This window comes from Haematobia irritans, chromosome 2 (genome assembly GCF_050003625.1).
Source record: "Haematobia irritans isolate KBUSLIRL chromosome 2, ASM5000362v1, whole genome shotgun sequence".
In the NCBI taxonomy this organism is placed as follows: domain Eukaryota; kingdom Metazoa; phylum Arthropoda; class Insecta; order Diptera; family Muscidae; genus Haematobia; species Haematobia irritans.
The window spans coordinates 153,599,777-153,615,636 of record NC_134398.1 but is presented as its reverse complement, the minus strand read 5'-3'; positions in this window follow the sequence as shown (position 1 = coordinate 153,615,636).

Genomic DNA, 15,860 nt, shown 5'->3' with positions numbered 1-15,860 from the left:
AACATTTTGACAATGTTTTCTATAAAAATAAAATTTTGGTAGATTATTTTTGGCTGGAGTGGCAACCATGATTATGAACCGATATGGACCAATCTTTGGTGTGATTGGGGATCGGCTATATATAACTATAGCCGATACAGACCAATTTTGGCATGGTTATTAGCGGCCTTATACTAACACCACGTTGCAAATTTCAACCGGCTCCGGAGATCAAATCTGGGAAACGGTTTATATGGGGGCTATATATAATTATTGACCGATATGGACCAATTCTTGCGTATTTCTTAGAGACCACATTCTAACACCATTTTCCAAATTTCAACCGGATCGGATGAATTTTGCTCCTCCAAGAGGCTCCGGAGGACAAATTTGGGGATCGATTTATATGGGGGCTATATATAATTATGGACCGATATGGACCAATTCTTGCATGGTTGTTAGAGACCATATACTAACACCATGTACCAAATTTCAACCGGATCGGATGAGTTTTGCTCCTCTAAGAGGCTCCGGAGGTCAAATCTGAGGATCGGCTTATATGGGGGCTATATATAATTATGGACCGATATGGAGCAATTTTGGCATGGTTCTTAGAGACAATATACTAACACCACGTACCAAATTTCAATCGGATCGTATGACTTTTGCTCCTCTAACAGGCTCCGGAGGTCAAATCTGGGGATCGGTTTATATGGGGGCTATATATAATTATGGGCCGATGTAGACCAATTTTTGCATGGTTTTTAGAGACCATATACTAACACCATGTACCAAATTTCAGCCGGATCGGATGAAATTTGGTTCTCTTAGAGGCTCCGCAAGCCAAATCTGGGGATCGGTTTATATGGGGGCTATATGTAGTTATGGACCGATATGGACCAATTTCTGCATGGTTTTTACATATATATATATAAAAAGGGTGATTTGTTAAGAGCTTGATAACTTTTTTAAAAAAAAAAAACGCATAAAATTTGCAAAATCTCATCGGTTCTTTATTTGAAACGTTAGATTGGTCCATGACATTTACTTTTTGAAGATAATTTCATTTAAATGTTGACCGCGGCTGCGTCTTAGGTGGTCCATTCGGAAAGTCCAATTTTGGGCAACTTTTTCGAGCATTTCGGCCGGAATAGCCCGAATTTCTTCGGAAATGTTGTCTTCCAAAGCTGGAATAGTTGCTGGCTTATTTCTGTAGACTTTAGACTTGACGTAGCCCCACAAAAAATAGTCTAAAGGCGTCAAATCGCATGATCTTGGTGGCCAACTTACCGGTCCATTTCTTGAGATGAATTGTTCTCCGAAGTTTTCCCTCAAAATGGCCATAGAATCGCAAGCTGTGTGGCATGTAGCGCCATCTTGTTGAAACCACATGTCAACCAAGTTCAGTTCTTCCATTTTTGGCAACAAAAAGTTTGTTAGCATCGAACGATAGCGATCGCCATTCACCGTAACGTTGCGTCCAACAGCATCTTTGAAAAAATACGGTCCAATGATTCCACCAGCGTACAAACCACACCAAACAGTGCATTTTTCGGGATGCATGGGCAGTTCTTGAACGGCTTCTGGTTGCTCTTCACTCCAAATGCGGCAATTTTGCTTATTTACGTAGCCATTCAACCAGAAATGAGCCTCATCGCTGAACAAAATTTGTCGATAAAAAAGCGGATTTTCTGCCAACTTTTCTAGGGCCCATTCACTGAAAATTCGACGTTGTGGCTCGTTAGTAAGTCTATTCATGATGAAATGTCAAAGCATACTGAGCATCTTTCTCTTTGACACCATGTCTGAAATCCCACGGGATCTGTCAAATACTAATGCATGAAAATCCTAACCTCAAAAGAATCACCCTTTACTAACACCACGTACCAAATTTTAGCCGGACCGGATGAAATTTGCTTCTCTTAGAGCAATCGCAAGCCAAATTTGGGGGTCCGTTTATATGGGGGCTATACGTAAAAGTGGACCGATATGGCCCATTTGCAATACCATCTGACCTACCTCCATAACAACTACTTGTGCCAAGTTTCAAGTCGATAGCTTTTTTCGTTCGGAAGTTAGCGTGATTTCAACAGACGGACGGACATGTTCAGATCGACTCAGAATTTCACCATTAACCAGAATATATATACTTTATGGGGTCTTAGAGCAATATTTCGATGTGTTACAAACGGAATGACAAAGTTAATATACCCCCATCCTATGGTGGAGGGTATAATTAAATTTCTTGGCTGTAATTGCGGTAACAATACTGTGAATAAACATTAAAATGTTGATTTAAACAAATAAAAATTTTCTTGTTCATACTCGCACTGGATTTGGCTTTCGAAGAATCATTTTGTTGTTTTACAAAATATTCACAAACAGAGCTCATTTTCTACAGAAAGGTACACCAATAATAACGACGTAAGAAATATAATAGATTTTGTTGACCAAATATACGCTTTCTTATTTCAGTTTACATTGAAAATAAAAAAACCGAAAACTGGTTTTTATGATATTAAATACACCGGTTCTATCGGTCCAACGAAAATGAGATTTTATACAAAACCAACAATCGGTGCAAAACGACAAATCGGTCCACCGGTTTTGATCACTCTATTCGTTAAGCAAATTAACATTATCAAACGTACTACCATCAATAAAGTATTTCGTCGAAAAAGGCACATTCCCTTTTTATACCCAACACCATGATTATGGGGTTATAATACATTTGTCATTCTATTTGTAACATCGAAATATCGATTTCCGATTATATATATATATATATATATATATATATATATATATATATATATATATATATATATATATATATATATATATATATATATATATATATATATATATATATATATATATATATATATATATATATATATATATATATATATATATATATATATATATATATATATATATATATATATATATTCTTGATCAGAGAGAAATTCTAAGACAATTCCATAATGTCTATCGTTCTGTTATAATCATGCTACATCGTTACAAATGGCGCCTATCGTCCTGAAATTTTGCATGCAGGCCCAGTTTGAAAATGGCTTATGTAGGTTCACGTTTTGATATTGCCCACATCCCCACCCCCCCCCCCCCCCCTTTATAATCTAATCCGCCGATTTGTGGTCTTGAGCATCCAGACACACTGCAATTTTCATTCGATTTACCTGAAATTGGAAATCTAGAGCTATTATAGGTCCACAAAGAGGCGTGCCGAATATGGTGTATATCGGACCATGTTTTGATATAGCCCCCATATAGACCTATTTCCCGATTTGAGTTCCTGAGCTTCAAGACATTGCAAATTTGAAATCTAGACGTACTTAAGGCTCACAAAACCTTGTGTCCAAGATGTTTTATATCTTTCCATATTTTGGTAAGTCCTCCAACCGATCGATAACCCGTCTTGGATGTCCAGATACCGAAATTTTTATCCGATTATCCTGAAAATGTAAATCTAGATATATGTATAAGAGATATGTCAAATTTGGTTTATTTTATATAATCCTTCATCACTAGTGTCCCTTTTTAACTTCACAAAACTAGAAGTAAAATCTCCAGATGTTAACTCTAACGCTCATTCGGTTCCATTACTCTGGTAAAAATCTATACAACATCGATTTCTAATCATATGGAAGGCTTCTATTCCATTGTATTTTTAGGCACGTTTGGACGAGATATTTAAGATTACTACATTATTACGAAAAATGGTAAGATCTAATCATATCTAATTACTATGGAGTTAGATCTGATCAGATCTCAATATTGGCCTAGATCTAATGCCTTAGATATGATTATATCTATCCCTATACATAGTTGGATCTGATGTTAGATCTCGTCATATGTGAAATTATATATAATTATATCTAATTCTGTCTTACCATATCTAGGTAAATCTGCTTAGATCTAAAGTGACCAATTTTGAGATCTAATCATATCCAATTAGATTCCCCAAATTTTACACTGGATGTTTCATTCATGGTGGTGGGTATTTAAGATTCGGCTGGCCCGATGACAGATTACTAATGCTGTATTGCTTGTTTTTGTTTTTTGTAAATTTTGGGAGACGCATCCTTGAAAATCTCTCTCCTTTAAGTCATATGACGTTGAAGTAAGGACAAGTGTTATTCAAATAAAGATTTGATTTAAATAAATATTCGTTACCTTAACTAAGATATTGGATTTTTCACATACTGATAAAAACAATTCAATATATAAGCTAAGGCTCAGTATGAGAAAAATATTAGCACTAATTTTTCGTGACCAGCTTTATTAATATATCGCAAAAAATACAAAAAAAAACGATAAATAAGATACGTATCCTAATTTTAATTTCTGAGATACTAATCTTAACTCTAGAATATTTCCTAAAAAGAAAATTTTAAAGAAACAGAATCTTTGGCTTCGCACCAATGCGACACTCCTTTGCGGAGTCAATTTCTTTGGATCCAATATTCTTTTTTTTTTTTTTTTGAGTATAGAAATAAACCTACTTTTAAACAAGTATATACAGCAGTAAGTTCGGCCAGGCCGAATCTTATATACCCACCACCATGAATCAAATATAATAGTTTCTTTTGAAAATTTCGGGTTTGATGACAGATATTTTCCCAAGCAGCTCAACCAGTACGCTTCCCACAGATAAATGTAAAGATTTTACCTATGAAGACTAGATCAGATTCTAAATTTATAAGAACCATTTTTGTTTGAGTTTTAGAGGGATCATAAACATCTCTTTTAAGTGTGCAAGAAAATGATGAAATAACGCCTTGATTTGAAATCTAAAATCTGTAGATTTTCATCCCAATTATTTAAATGATTACGAGAAGTAAAATCCGGAAATTTTGCATTCAGTTTCAAGCAATTTTCACGATCAGTGCGCCTTCTATACCCTCAATAAGTGAAATCGGTCTATATGGCCTTACCAAATGGACCGATAAAACTAAATCATATACATTTTGTTATGGGTCTAAAATGCCAGTATATTTTTAATTTCTAGAAACCCTAGGAGTTAAATCGGGAGTTCGGTGTAATGGGAGCTATACCAAACAAGTAAGCAAAGTCTAAAATAGGGCGGGGCCGACTATATTATACCCTGCACCACTTTGTAGATCTAAATATTCGATACCATATCACATCCGTCAAATGTGTTGGGGGCTATATGTATTTGTCCCAAATACATACATTTAAATATTACTCGATATGGACAGAATTTGATATACTTCTACAAAATCTATGGACTCAAAATTTAAGTCGGCTAATGCACTAGGGTGGAACACAATGTTAGTAAAAAACAAGTATATACGGCCGTAAGTTCGGCCAGGCCGAATCTTATGTACCCTCCACCATGGATTGCGTAGGAACTTCTACTAAAGGCTGTCATCCACAATCGAATTACTTGGGTTGCGATAACACTTGCCGATGGCAAGGTATCGTAAAACTTTTTAACACTGTCTTCTAAATTGTAAGTTAGCCCATACAAAAAAAAGGCCGATTAAATACGTATATAATCTAGTTTGACAAAATTTTCTATAGAAATAAAATGTTGACAAAATTTTCTATAGAAATGAAACCTTGACAAAATTTTCTATAGAAATAAAATTTTGACAAAATTTTCTATAGAAATAAAAATTTGACAAAATTTTCTATAGAAATAAAAACTTGACAAAATTTTCTATAGAAATAAAATGTTGACAAAATTTTCTATGGAAGTAAAATGTTGACAAAATTTTCTATAGCAATACAATTTTGACAAAAATTTCCATAGAAATAAAATGTTGACAAAATTTTGTATAGAAATGAAATTTTGACAAAATTTTGTATAGAAATAAAATGTTGACAAAATTTTCTATAGAAATAAAATTTTGACAAACATTTCTATAGAAATAAACTTTTGACAAAACTTTCTATAGAAATGAAATTTTAACAAAACTTTCTATAGTAATAAAATTTGACAAAATTTTCTATGGAAATAAAGTTTTGGTATATTACAAAATTTTCTATAGAAATAAAATTTTGACAAAATTTTCTATGGAAATAAAATTTTGACAAACATTTGTATAGAAATAAACTTTTGACAAAACTTTCTATAGAAATGAAATTTTGACAAAACTTTCTATAGTAATAAAATTTGACAAAATTTTCTATGGAAATAAAGTTTTGGTAGATTATTTTTGGCGATATTGACCAATTTTTGTGTAATAAGTCATCGGCTATATATAACTAAAGACCGATATGGACCAATTTTTACATGGCTGTTAGAGGCCATATATTGACAAAATGTACCAAATTTCAACCGTATCGGATGACTTTTGCTCCTCCAAGGGGTTCCGGACGTCAAATCTGGGGACGGTTTATATGGGAACTATATATAATTATGGACCGATATGGACCAATTTTTGCATGGTTGTTAGAGACCATATACTAACACCATCTACCAAATTTCAACTGGATCGGATGAATTTTGCTCTTCCAAGAGGCTCCGGAGGTCAAATCTGAGGATCGGTTTATATGGGGGCTATATATAATTATGGACCGATATGGACCAATTTTTGCATGGTTATTAGAGGCCGTAAACTAACATCAGGTACCAAATTTCAACCGGATCGGATGAATTTTGCCCCTCCAAGAGGCTCCGGAGGTCAAATCTGGGGATCGGTTTATATGGGGGCTATATATAATTATGGACCGATATGGACCAATTTTTGCATGGTTGTTAAAAACCGTATACTAAGACCACGTACTAAATTTCAACCGGATCGGATGAATTTTGCTCCTCCAAGAGGCTCCGGTGGTCAAATCTGGGGATCGGTTTATATGGGGGCTATATATAATTATGGACCGATATGGACCAATTTTTGCATGGTTGTTAGAGGCCGTATACTAACATCAGGTACCAAATTTCAACCGGATCGGATGAATTTTGCTGCTCCGGGAGGCTCCCCAAGCCAAATTTGGGGATCGGTTTATATGGGGGCTATACGTAAACGTGGTCCGATATGGCCCATTTTCAATACCATCCGACCTACATCAATAACAACTACTTGTGCCAAGTTTCAAGTCGATAGCTTGTTTCGTTCGGAAGTTAGCGTGATTTCCACAGACGGACGGACAGCCGGACAGACGGACAGACGGACAGACGGACGGACGGACGGACGGACGGACATGCTTAGATCGACTCAGAATTTCACCACGACCCAGAATATATATACTTTATGGGGTCTTAGAGCAATATTTCGATGTGTTACAAACGGAATGACAAAGTTAATATACCCCCATCCTATGGTGGAGGGTATAAAAAAATATGGGAAACATTTATATCTGAAGCAATGTAAGGAAACTTCGCAAACGTTTATTTATGATTTATCGCTCGATATATATGTATTAGAAGTTTAGGAAAATTACAGTCATTTTTACAACTTTTCGACTAAGCAGTGGCGATTTTACAAGGAAAATGTTGGTATTTTGAGCATTTTTGTCGAAATCAGAAAAACATATATATGGGAGCTATATCTAAATCTGAACCGATTTCAACCAAATTTAGTACGCATAGCTACAATGCCAATTCTACTCCCTGTGCAAAATTTCAACTAAATCGTAGCAAAAAATTGGCCTCTGTGGTCATATGAGTGTAAATCGGCCGAAAGCTATATACTGGAGCTATATCTAAATCTGAACCGATTTCAATTTGGCACGCATAGCTACAATGCTAATTCTACTCCCTGTGCAAAATTTCAACTAAATCGGAGTTAAAAATTGGCATCTGTGGTCATATGAGTGTAAATCGGGCGAAAGCTATATATGGGAAATATACCTAAATCTGAACCGATTTCAACCAAATTTGGTACGCATAGCTACACTGCTAATTCTACTCCCAGTGCAAAATTTCAACTAAATCTTAGTTAAAAATTGGCCTCTGTGGTCATATGAGTGTAAATCGGCCGAAAGCTATATACTGGAGCTATATCTAAATCTGAACCGATTTCAACCAAATTTGGCACGTATAGCTGCAATGCTAATTCTACTCCCTGTGCAAAATTTCAACTAAATCGCAGCAAAAAATTGGCCTCTGTGGTCATATGAGTGTAAATCGGGCGAAAGCTATATATGGGAGATATATCTAAATCTGAACCGATTTCAACCAAATTTTGTACGCATAGCTACAATGCTAATTCTACTCCCAGTGCAAAATCTCAGCTAAATCGGAGCAAAAAATTGGCCTCTGTGGTCATATGAGTGTAAATCGACCGAAAGCTATATACTGGAGCTATATCTAAATCTGAACCGATTTGAACCAAATTTGGCACGTATAGCTGCAATGCTAATTTTACTCCCTGTGCAAAATTTCAACTAAATCGCAGCAAAACATTGGCTTCTGTGGTCATATGAGTGTAAATCGGGCGAAAGCTATATATGGGAGCTATATCTAAATCTGAACCGATTTCAACCAAATTTGGCACGCATAGCTACAATACCAATTCTACTCCCTGTGCAAAACTTCAACCAAATTGGGGTAAAACTCTGGCTTCTGGGACCGTATTAGTCCATATCGGGCGAAAGATATATATGGGAGCTATATCTAAATCTGAACCGATTTCTTCCAAAATAGAGATCTATTCTGAGCCAAAACACATACTTGTGCCAATTTTGAAGTCGATTGGACTAAAACTGCGACCTAGACTTTGGTTACAAAAATGTGTTCACGGACAGACGGACAGACGGACATGGCTATATCGACTCAGGAGCCCACCCTGAGCATTTTTGCCAAAGACACCATGTGTCTATCTCGTCTCCTTCTGGGTGTTGCAAACATATGCACTAACTTATAATACCCTGTTCCACAGTGTGGCACAGAGTATAAACATGGAAGGATACATACAGTATTCAGCACATCTAATTGTAGACCCCATATCGGAGGCCCGGTTTATAAGGGGGCTATATAAAAAACTGTATCGATACACAATATATTCGGCACACTCTTCTTGGTCCTAGATTACCTCTAGATTTCCAATTTCAGGCAAATTGGATAAAAACGACGGATTCTAGAAGCCAAACAAGTAAAATCGGAAGATCGGTTTACATGGGGGCTATATCAAAACATGGTCCGATAATCAACATTTTCGGCACATCTCTTTATTTTCCTAGAATACCTCCAGATTTCCAATTTCAGGCAAATTGGGTAAAAACTACGGATTCTAGAAGCCCAAGAAGTAAAATCGGGAGATCGGTCTATATGGGGATATATGAAAACATAGAGCGGTACTCACCATTTTCGACACACGTCTTTATGGTCCTAGAATACCTCTAGATTTCAAATTACAGGCAAATTGGATAAAAACTACGGATTCGATATTTCGATGTGTTAAAAACGGAATGACAAACTTATTATACCCCCGTCACCATTCTATGGTTGTGGGTATAAAAAGGGAATGCCTTTATAACCTAACCTACACTGGTAAAAAGACGATAAAGTTTTCAGTGATGACATTTTTCACTTCTGATTCGACAATTCTGTGCTTCTTTGGCTCGGGATCAATACAAACAGGATTTGTGTAAAGACAAAATCTTTGCAACAGGGCATGTTTTTTTTCAGGGTATAGTAGTCTAATTCTCTTTTAGAGCCGCTTGCTTGCCCAGAAGGAGCCGTCATAGACACATCTTTTAGTATACAGATCGACTTAGAATTAAATTCGGAGTCGATTTAGCCATATCCGTCTGCCTGTCCGTCTGTCTGTCTGTCTGTCTGTCTGTCTGTCTGTCTATTGATGTATGCAAAGTCCAGCTCGCAGTTTCAGATTTCGGATTTAGATACAGCTCCCATGTATATCTTTCGCCCGATATGCACTTATATGATCACAGAGACCATAGTATTACTTTTTTTATGTTACGTGAAATTTTGCACAGAGAGCAGAATTACTATTCCAACTGTGTATGCCAAGTTTGATTGCAATCGATTCAGATATAGCTTTCGCCGATTTACACTCATATGGCTCCAGGACAACAGTGGTTTTATTATTATTTTAAATCCGATTAAGAAATACCATTAAACATTGTACCTACAACAACTACATTCACTCGTCAACTAACAACCAATCCACTCTAAGAAGGATATACATACGATGATAAAATTCATTTGCCCATATCTTTTATGAACACTCGGGTGTTACTTGAACATTCTTCCTCGTAATAAATTATGCACACTTCAAATGAATGCCTCAACGACCATGATGCTAAGGAATTTCCATTTTTAGCCACTCTAATGGAATAACATAAAGTACTGTGTGTGGAAAGATGTGGATGAATGGAATGACTTATAGATATTTTCTAATGTCCAAATGAAAGTACACATTATTACACAAACAGGATGGCCATATGGAAGTGTGAAAGGTATTTCTCTTATCCAGCATGTCATGGTGAGGAGGTGTTGAATATTTTTGGGTATTAGTCCTTAGAAGACTGAAAACATGTTACTACTGTCCTATGCTTCCAACAATAATGGAAAAGCAACATTTTTAACATTTTAATGAAATTGTGTTAAAAAGGATCTACCATATGCATGAAACGAAGATGGATTAATGGGAATATTTTCAATGATGAAACAACCAGTGTTTTAAATATCTATCATGTCGGATATTGTTTTAATATCCATGTCAAGAAATATACGTACGACCTATTGAATAAGGATGCTTTGAGGATATTTTATTTAAAATATTTATCCTAGCAGGATATCCACTACAAGTGTATACACATATGAAATACCTATGTACGGGATATACAACATTGTATATAACATCATTATTAAATATTCAAAAATATTGGTGATTGCTTTTGTCGTGAATGGGACGAAATTATTGATTTTGGGAGTTTTCGAACACTTTTCAGTATTAGCAAAATAAATATAATATATTAACAATAAAAACACCTTTGTATTATCTCTTTATGTATTATTGTGAATTAGAGGTGTGCGCGTGACACGAAATTGTCGTGACATACGTGATTCACGCATGAATCACATGAGTCGCGAACAAAATCCAAGCAACTCTCGTGAATGGGACTAAAATAAATATGTCGGGCGTGAGCGTGCGTGAGAAATAACATCGGTTCGTGAATGTGCGTGAATAAAATTTCTGCAAAATCACGCTCACGAAAAAAAAAATTAAAATTTAATTCATACGCGTATGTCAACTGAAATAAATTTAGCTATCGAACTATATTCTATTTTTGAATTTTGTTACCTTTGCTGATTTCCGTTTGGAAAATGTCGTGAGTCTCGTGAATCGTTCGTGAGCGTGAGCCTTTAAAAGTAGTTCGTGCGTGAGCGTGCATGAGTACTGGTTTTCATTTCGTGAATGTGCGTGAGTGTGATTGGTTAACACACGTATCGTGCGTGAGCGTGCGTGAGCGTGCGTGAGCGTGCGTGAGCGTGCGTGAATAAACATTTTGATTCGTGAATGTGCGTGAGTGTGAATGAAATTTCAGTCACGCTCACACCTCTATTGTGAATTATACATATTTCTTATTCATTCTGTTTGCAACGCATATTGGTCTGTTCGTTGATTGAAACTAATAAGGGAAATCCAAAGTCGACCGGGACTGACCCTTTTGTAGATCTACATTTTCGATACCATCTCAAATCCTTCCATTTTTTTGGGTGCGATATTTAAAGGTTTATGTACACACAAAAAAAATTCTTTTTATACCCTAAACCACATAGTGGTCAGGGTATAATAAGTTTGGTCGGCCAAAAAATGTGCCTACCAGAAATATTGATTTTAGACCCCATAAAATATATACCGATCGACTCAGAATCACCTCCTGAGTCGATCTAGCCCTTGGTGTCCGTCCGTCCGTCTGTCCATGTATTTGTTGTTCACAGGATTCCGGTCGCAATTATTAACCGATTTTGATGAAATTTGGCACAGGGAGTTTTTTGGGCACAAGCTATTGAATTTAGAAGAAATCGGATCAAATTTAGATATAGCTCCCATATATATGTATCGCCCAATTTCGACAAATGGGGTCACGTTGCGCTTTTTTTTTAACGGATCGTCACGAAATTTGGCAAAAGGTAATCTTTTCCATTGCCCTTCAAATCTGCAAAATTTCATCCAAATCGGTTCAGATTTAGATATAGCTCCCATATATATGTATCGCCCGATTTTTCTAAATTTGGCCATAAAACCTTTATTTATCAACCGATCTTACTCAAAGTTGGCTAAATATAATCTTCTATAGCACTAACTATATGTGCAAAAAATCATTGAAATCGGTTCAGGTTTAGCTATAGCTCCCATATATATGTACCGCCCGATTTTTCTAAATTTGGCCATAAAACCCTTATTTATCAACCGATCTTACCCAAATTTGGCTACATATAGTCTTCTATAGCACTAACTATTTGTGCGAAAAATCATCGAAATCGGTTCAGATTTAGATATAGCTCCCATATATATGTATAGCCCGATTTTCCCAAATTTGGCCATAGAACCCTTATTTATTAACCGATCTTACTAAGAGTTGGCTAGATCCAGTCCTCTATAGTACTAATTATATGTGCAAAATTTCATCGAAATCGGTTCAGATGTAGATATAGCTCCCATATATGTATCACCCGATTTTGAAAAATTCGCCCCTAATAACCTTATGTTTGACCATACAGGCCTCATTTCTTAACTGATCTTACTCAAATCTTGCACAAGGTAACCTTTTGTGGTATTAATCAAACCTGCAAAATATTATGCAAATTGGTTCACATTTAGATATAGCTTCCATATATATGCATCGCTCGATTTTCCCAAATTTTATCATAGTACTCTTATTTATTAACCAATGTTACTCAAATTTCAAATTTTGATGTACTAGCCGATCGTACTTATACGTACATGTAGCTCTTACATAAGAATATTGCTCGATTTTTACAAATTTGTATTTATTACCCACACTTATTTAACGATTTTCTCTTTTTTAATAATGGGTTCAATATTAGTGGCATACTAACTCCGTAGGTGCAATATCAACACAGCCAGTGTTGCTAGAAGTAGGGGAAATTCCCTATATGTTTTTCTAATATTTAGCGTCTTGTAGGGACGTAGGGCCACAATGTAGGACATTTTCACTCAACCCATTTTGTAATAATTTTTACATTTTGGTGGCTATAGAGGAGGAAATTAGAAGCCGGCAAGGCTTGATCTTTAACAATGTGTGGTAAACTTTATTCCTGTAGACAATTTTGTCAACATTTTATTTCTATAGAACATTTTGTCAAAATTGTATTTCTATAGAATTTTTTTTTTCAAAATATTATTTCTATAAAAAATTTTCTCAAAATTTTATCCTGTGGAATTTTTTCTCAAAATTTTATTTCTATAGAATTTATTGTCAAAATTTTATTTCTATAGAAAAATTTCTCACAAAAATTTGTTTATAGAAACTTTGTCCACAATTTTATTTTTATAGAGATTTAACAAAAAAGATTACTAATTTGGGTAGAATTCTACCAACTGTGGCAACCGTGGTGGTAATACAAATTTATATTCTATGTTATATACGTTGCATATTCATGTTTTAAGATAATAAAGTACTTAGAACCATTTTTGTTTTGTAATTTTTTTTAAATTTAACGAAAAATATAGTAGGGAAAATTGTTTGAGAATGTATGGGAAAGTAGGGAACTTTTTTGTCCTTGTAGGGTAAACGGAACATTTTCCCTGGCAACATTGACTATGAGCAATAGTCAAATTGACACAAAGCACCCATAGACATGTACCCCTTAATTTTCTTAAATATGCAACTGCGGTTTATATCCCAGACCTATATGTTACCCCACAAATGCTTATGATTACTAATTTTGTAATGGTGGTTTAGGGTATGATATAGTCGGCCCCGCCCGACTTTCTACTTAACTTACTTGTTTTTTTTTATTCAATCACGAATTTAATTGATCCAATTAAATTTTTAATTGCAATGTCTTCAATCACAGAAATGATAGTATCAACTAAAAAATTAATTGATCCAATTAAACTAATTACTATTAATTTCTGAGACTGATTTTTATTTCAATTAAAAAATTTGTTGAATCAATTAAAGTTTTAATAGAATATTTTTTAAAACTCAATTTTAATTGGAAAAATGTTCGTGACATTTTTTTCTGTTCAAATCGAAAACGATTTTGAAAATCATTTTTAGATTTCTACAAATTGTCTAGAATAAAAATTTAAATCGACTAATCTCCTGAGGCAGAGCGCAATGTCTTACTTATGTTGTCCTTATGATTTATTAGAGGTATAGGAAAATTGTAGTAATTTTTACAACTTTTCTATATTGGCGATTTTACAAGTAAAATGTGGATATCAAGGCCATATTTTTTTAAATCAGAAGAACATTTAACAGGTTGGCTGATAAGTCCCCGGTCTAACAAAGAAAAACATATTTTTTGTCAAATTCGTTTTTATTATTCAACATAATTCCCTTCAAGAGCGATACAACGATTATAACGACCTTCCAATTTTTTGATACCATTTTGGTAGTACTCCTTCGGCCTCAGTTTCGGCGATCACCTCTTCATTGCAGCCAAATTTTTTCCCTGCAAGCATCCTTTTGAGGTCTGAGAACAAGAAAAAGTCGCTGGGGGCCAGATCTGAAGAATACGGTGGGTGGGGAAGCAATTCGAAGCCCAATTCATGAATTTTTGCCATCGTTCTCAATGACTTGTGGCACGGTGCGTTGTCTTGGTGGAACAACACTTTTTTCTTCTTCATATGAGGCCATTTTGTCGCGATTTCGACCTTCAAACGCTCCAATAACACCATATAACACCGTGGTGCAATGGTTAGCATGCCCGCCTTGCATACACAAGGTCGTGGGTTCGATTCCTGCTACGACCGAACACCAAAAAGTTTTTCAGCGGTGGATTATCCCACCTCAGTAATGATGGTGACATTTCTGAGGTTTTCAAAGCTTCTCTAAGTGGTTTCACTGGAATGTGGAACGCCGTTCGGACTCGGCTATAAAAAGGAGGTCCCTTGTCATTGAGCTTAACATGGAATCGGGCAGCACTCAGTGATAAGAGAGAAGTTCACCACTGTGGTATCACAATGGACTGAATAGTCTAAGTGAGCCTGATACATCGGGCTGCCACATAACCTAACCTAACCTAACACCATATAATAGTCACTGTTGATGGGTTTTCCCTTCTCAAGATAATCGATAAAAATTATTCCATGCGCATGCCAAAAAACAGAGGCCATTACTTTGCCAGCGGACTTTTGAGTCTTTCCACGCTTCGGAGACGGTTCACCGGTCGCTATCCACTCAGCCGACTGTCGATTGGACTCAGGCGTGTAGTGATGGAGCCATGTTTCATCCACTGTCACATATCGATGGAAAAAACTCGGGTGTATTACGAGTTAACAGCTGCAAACACCGCTCAGAATCATCAACACGTTGTTGTTTTTGGTCAAATGTGAGCTCGCGCGGCACCCAACACGTTCCTTTGATATCTTTAAGGCCTCTGCTATATCGATCAACTTCATTTTACAGTCACTCAAAATCATTTTGTGGATTTTTTTGATGTTTCTATCGGTAACCACCTCTTTCAGGCGTCCACTGCGTTCACCGTCCTCCGTTTTATCAAAACACGAAATTCCTTTTTTCCATTTTTTTTTTGTCACAATAACAAAAGTTGCTTCACAAAAGACGCTCTATCTCACAAACTAATTAACTTACAGACGTCAAATTTTGAAACGAACCTTCAAATGAAGGTTGGTACTATATAAAAACAATAAGCATTTAATAATAGCGACGCCATCTATGTGTCAGACCGCGGACTTATCAGTCAACCTGTTAGTATA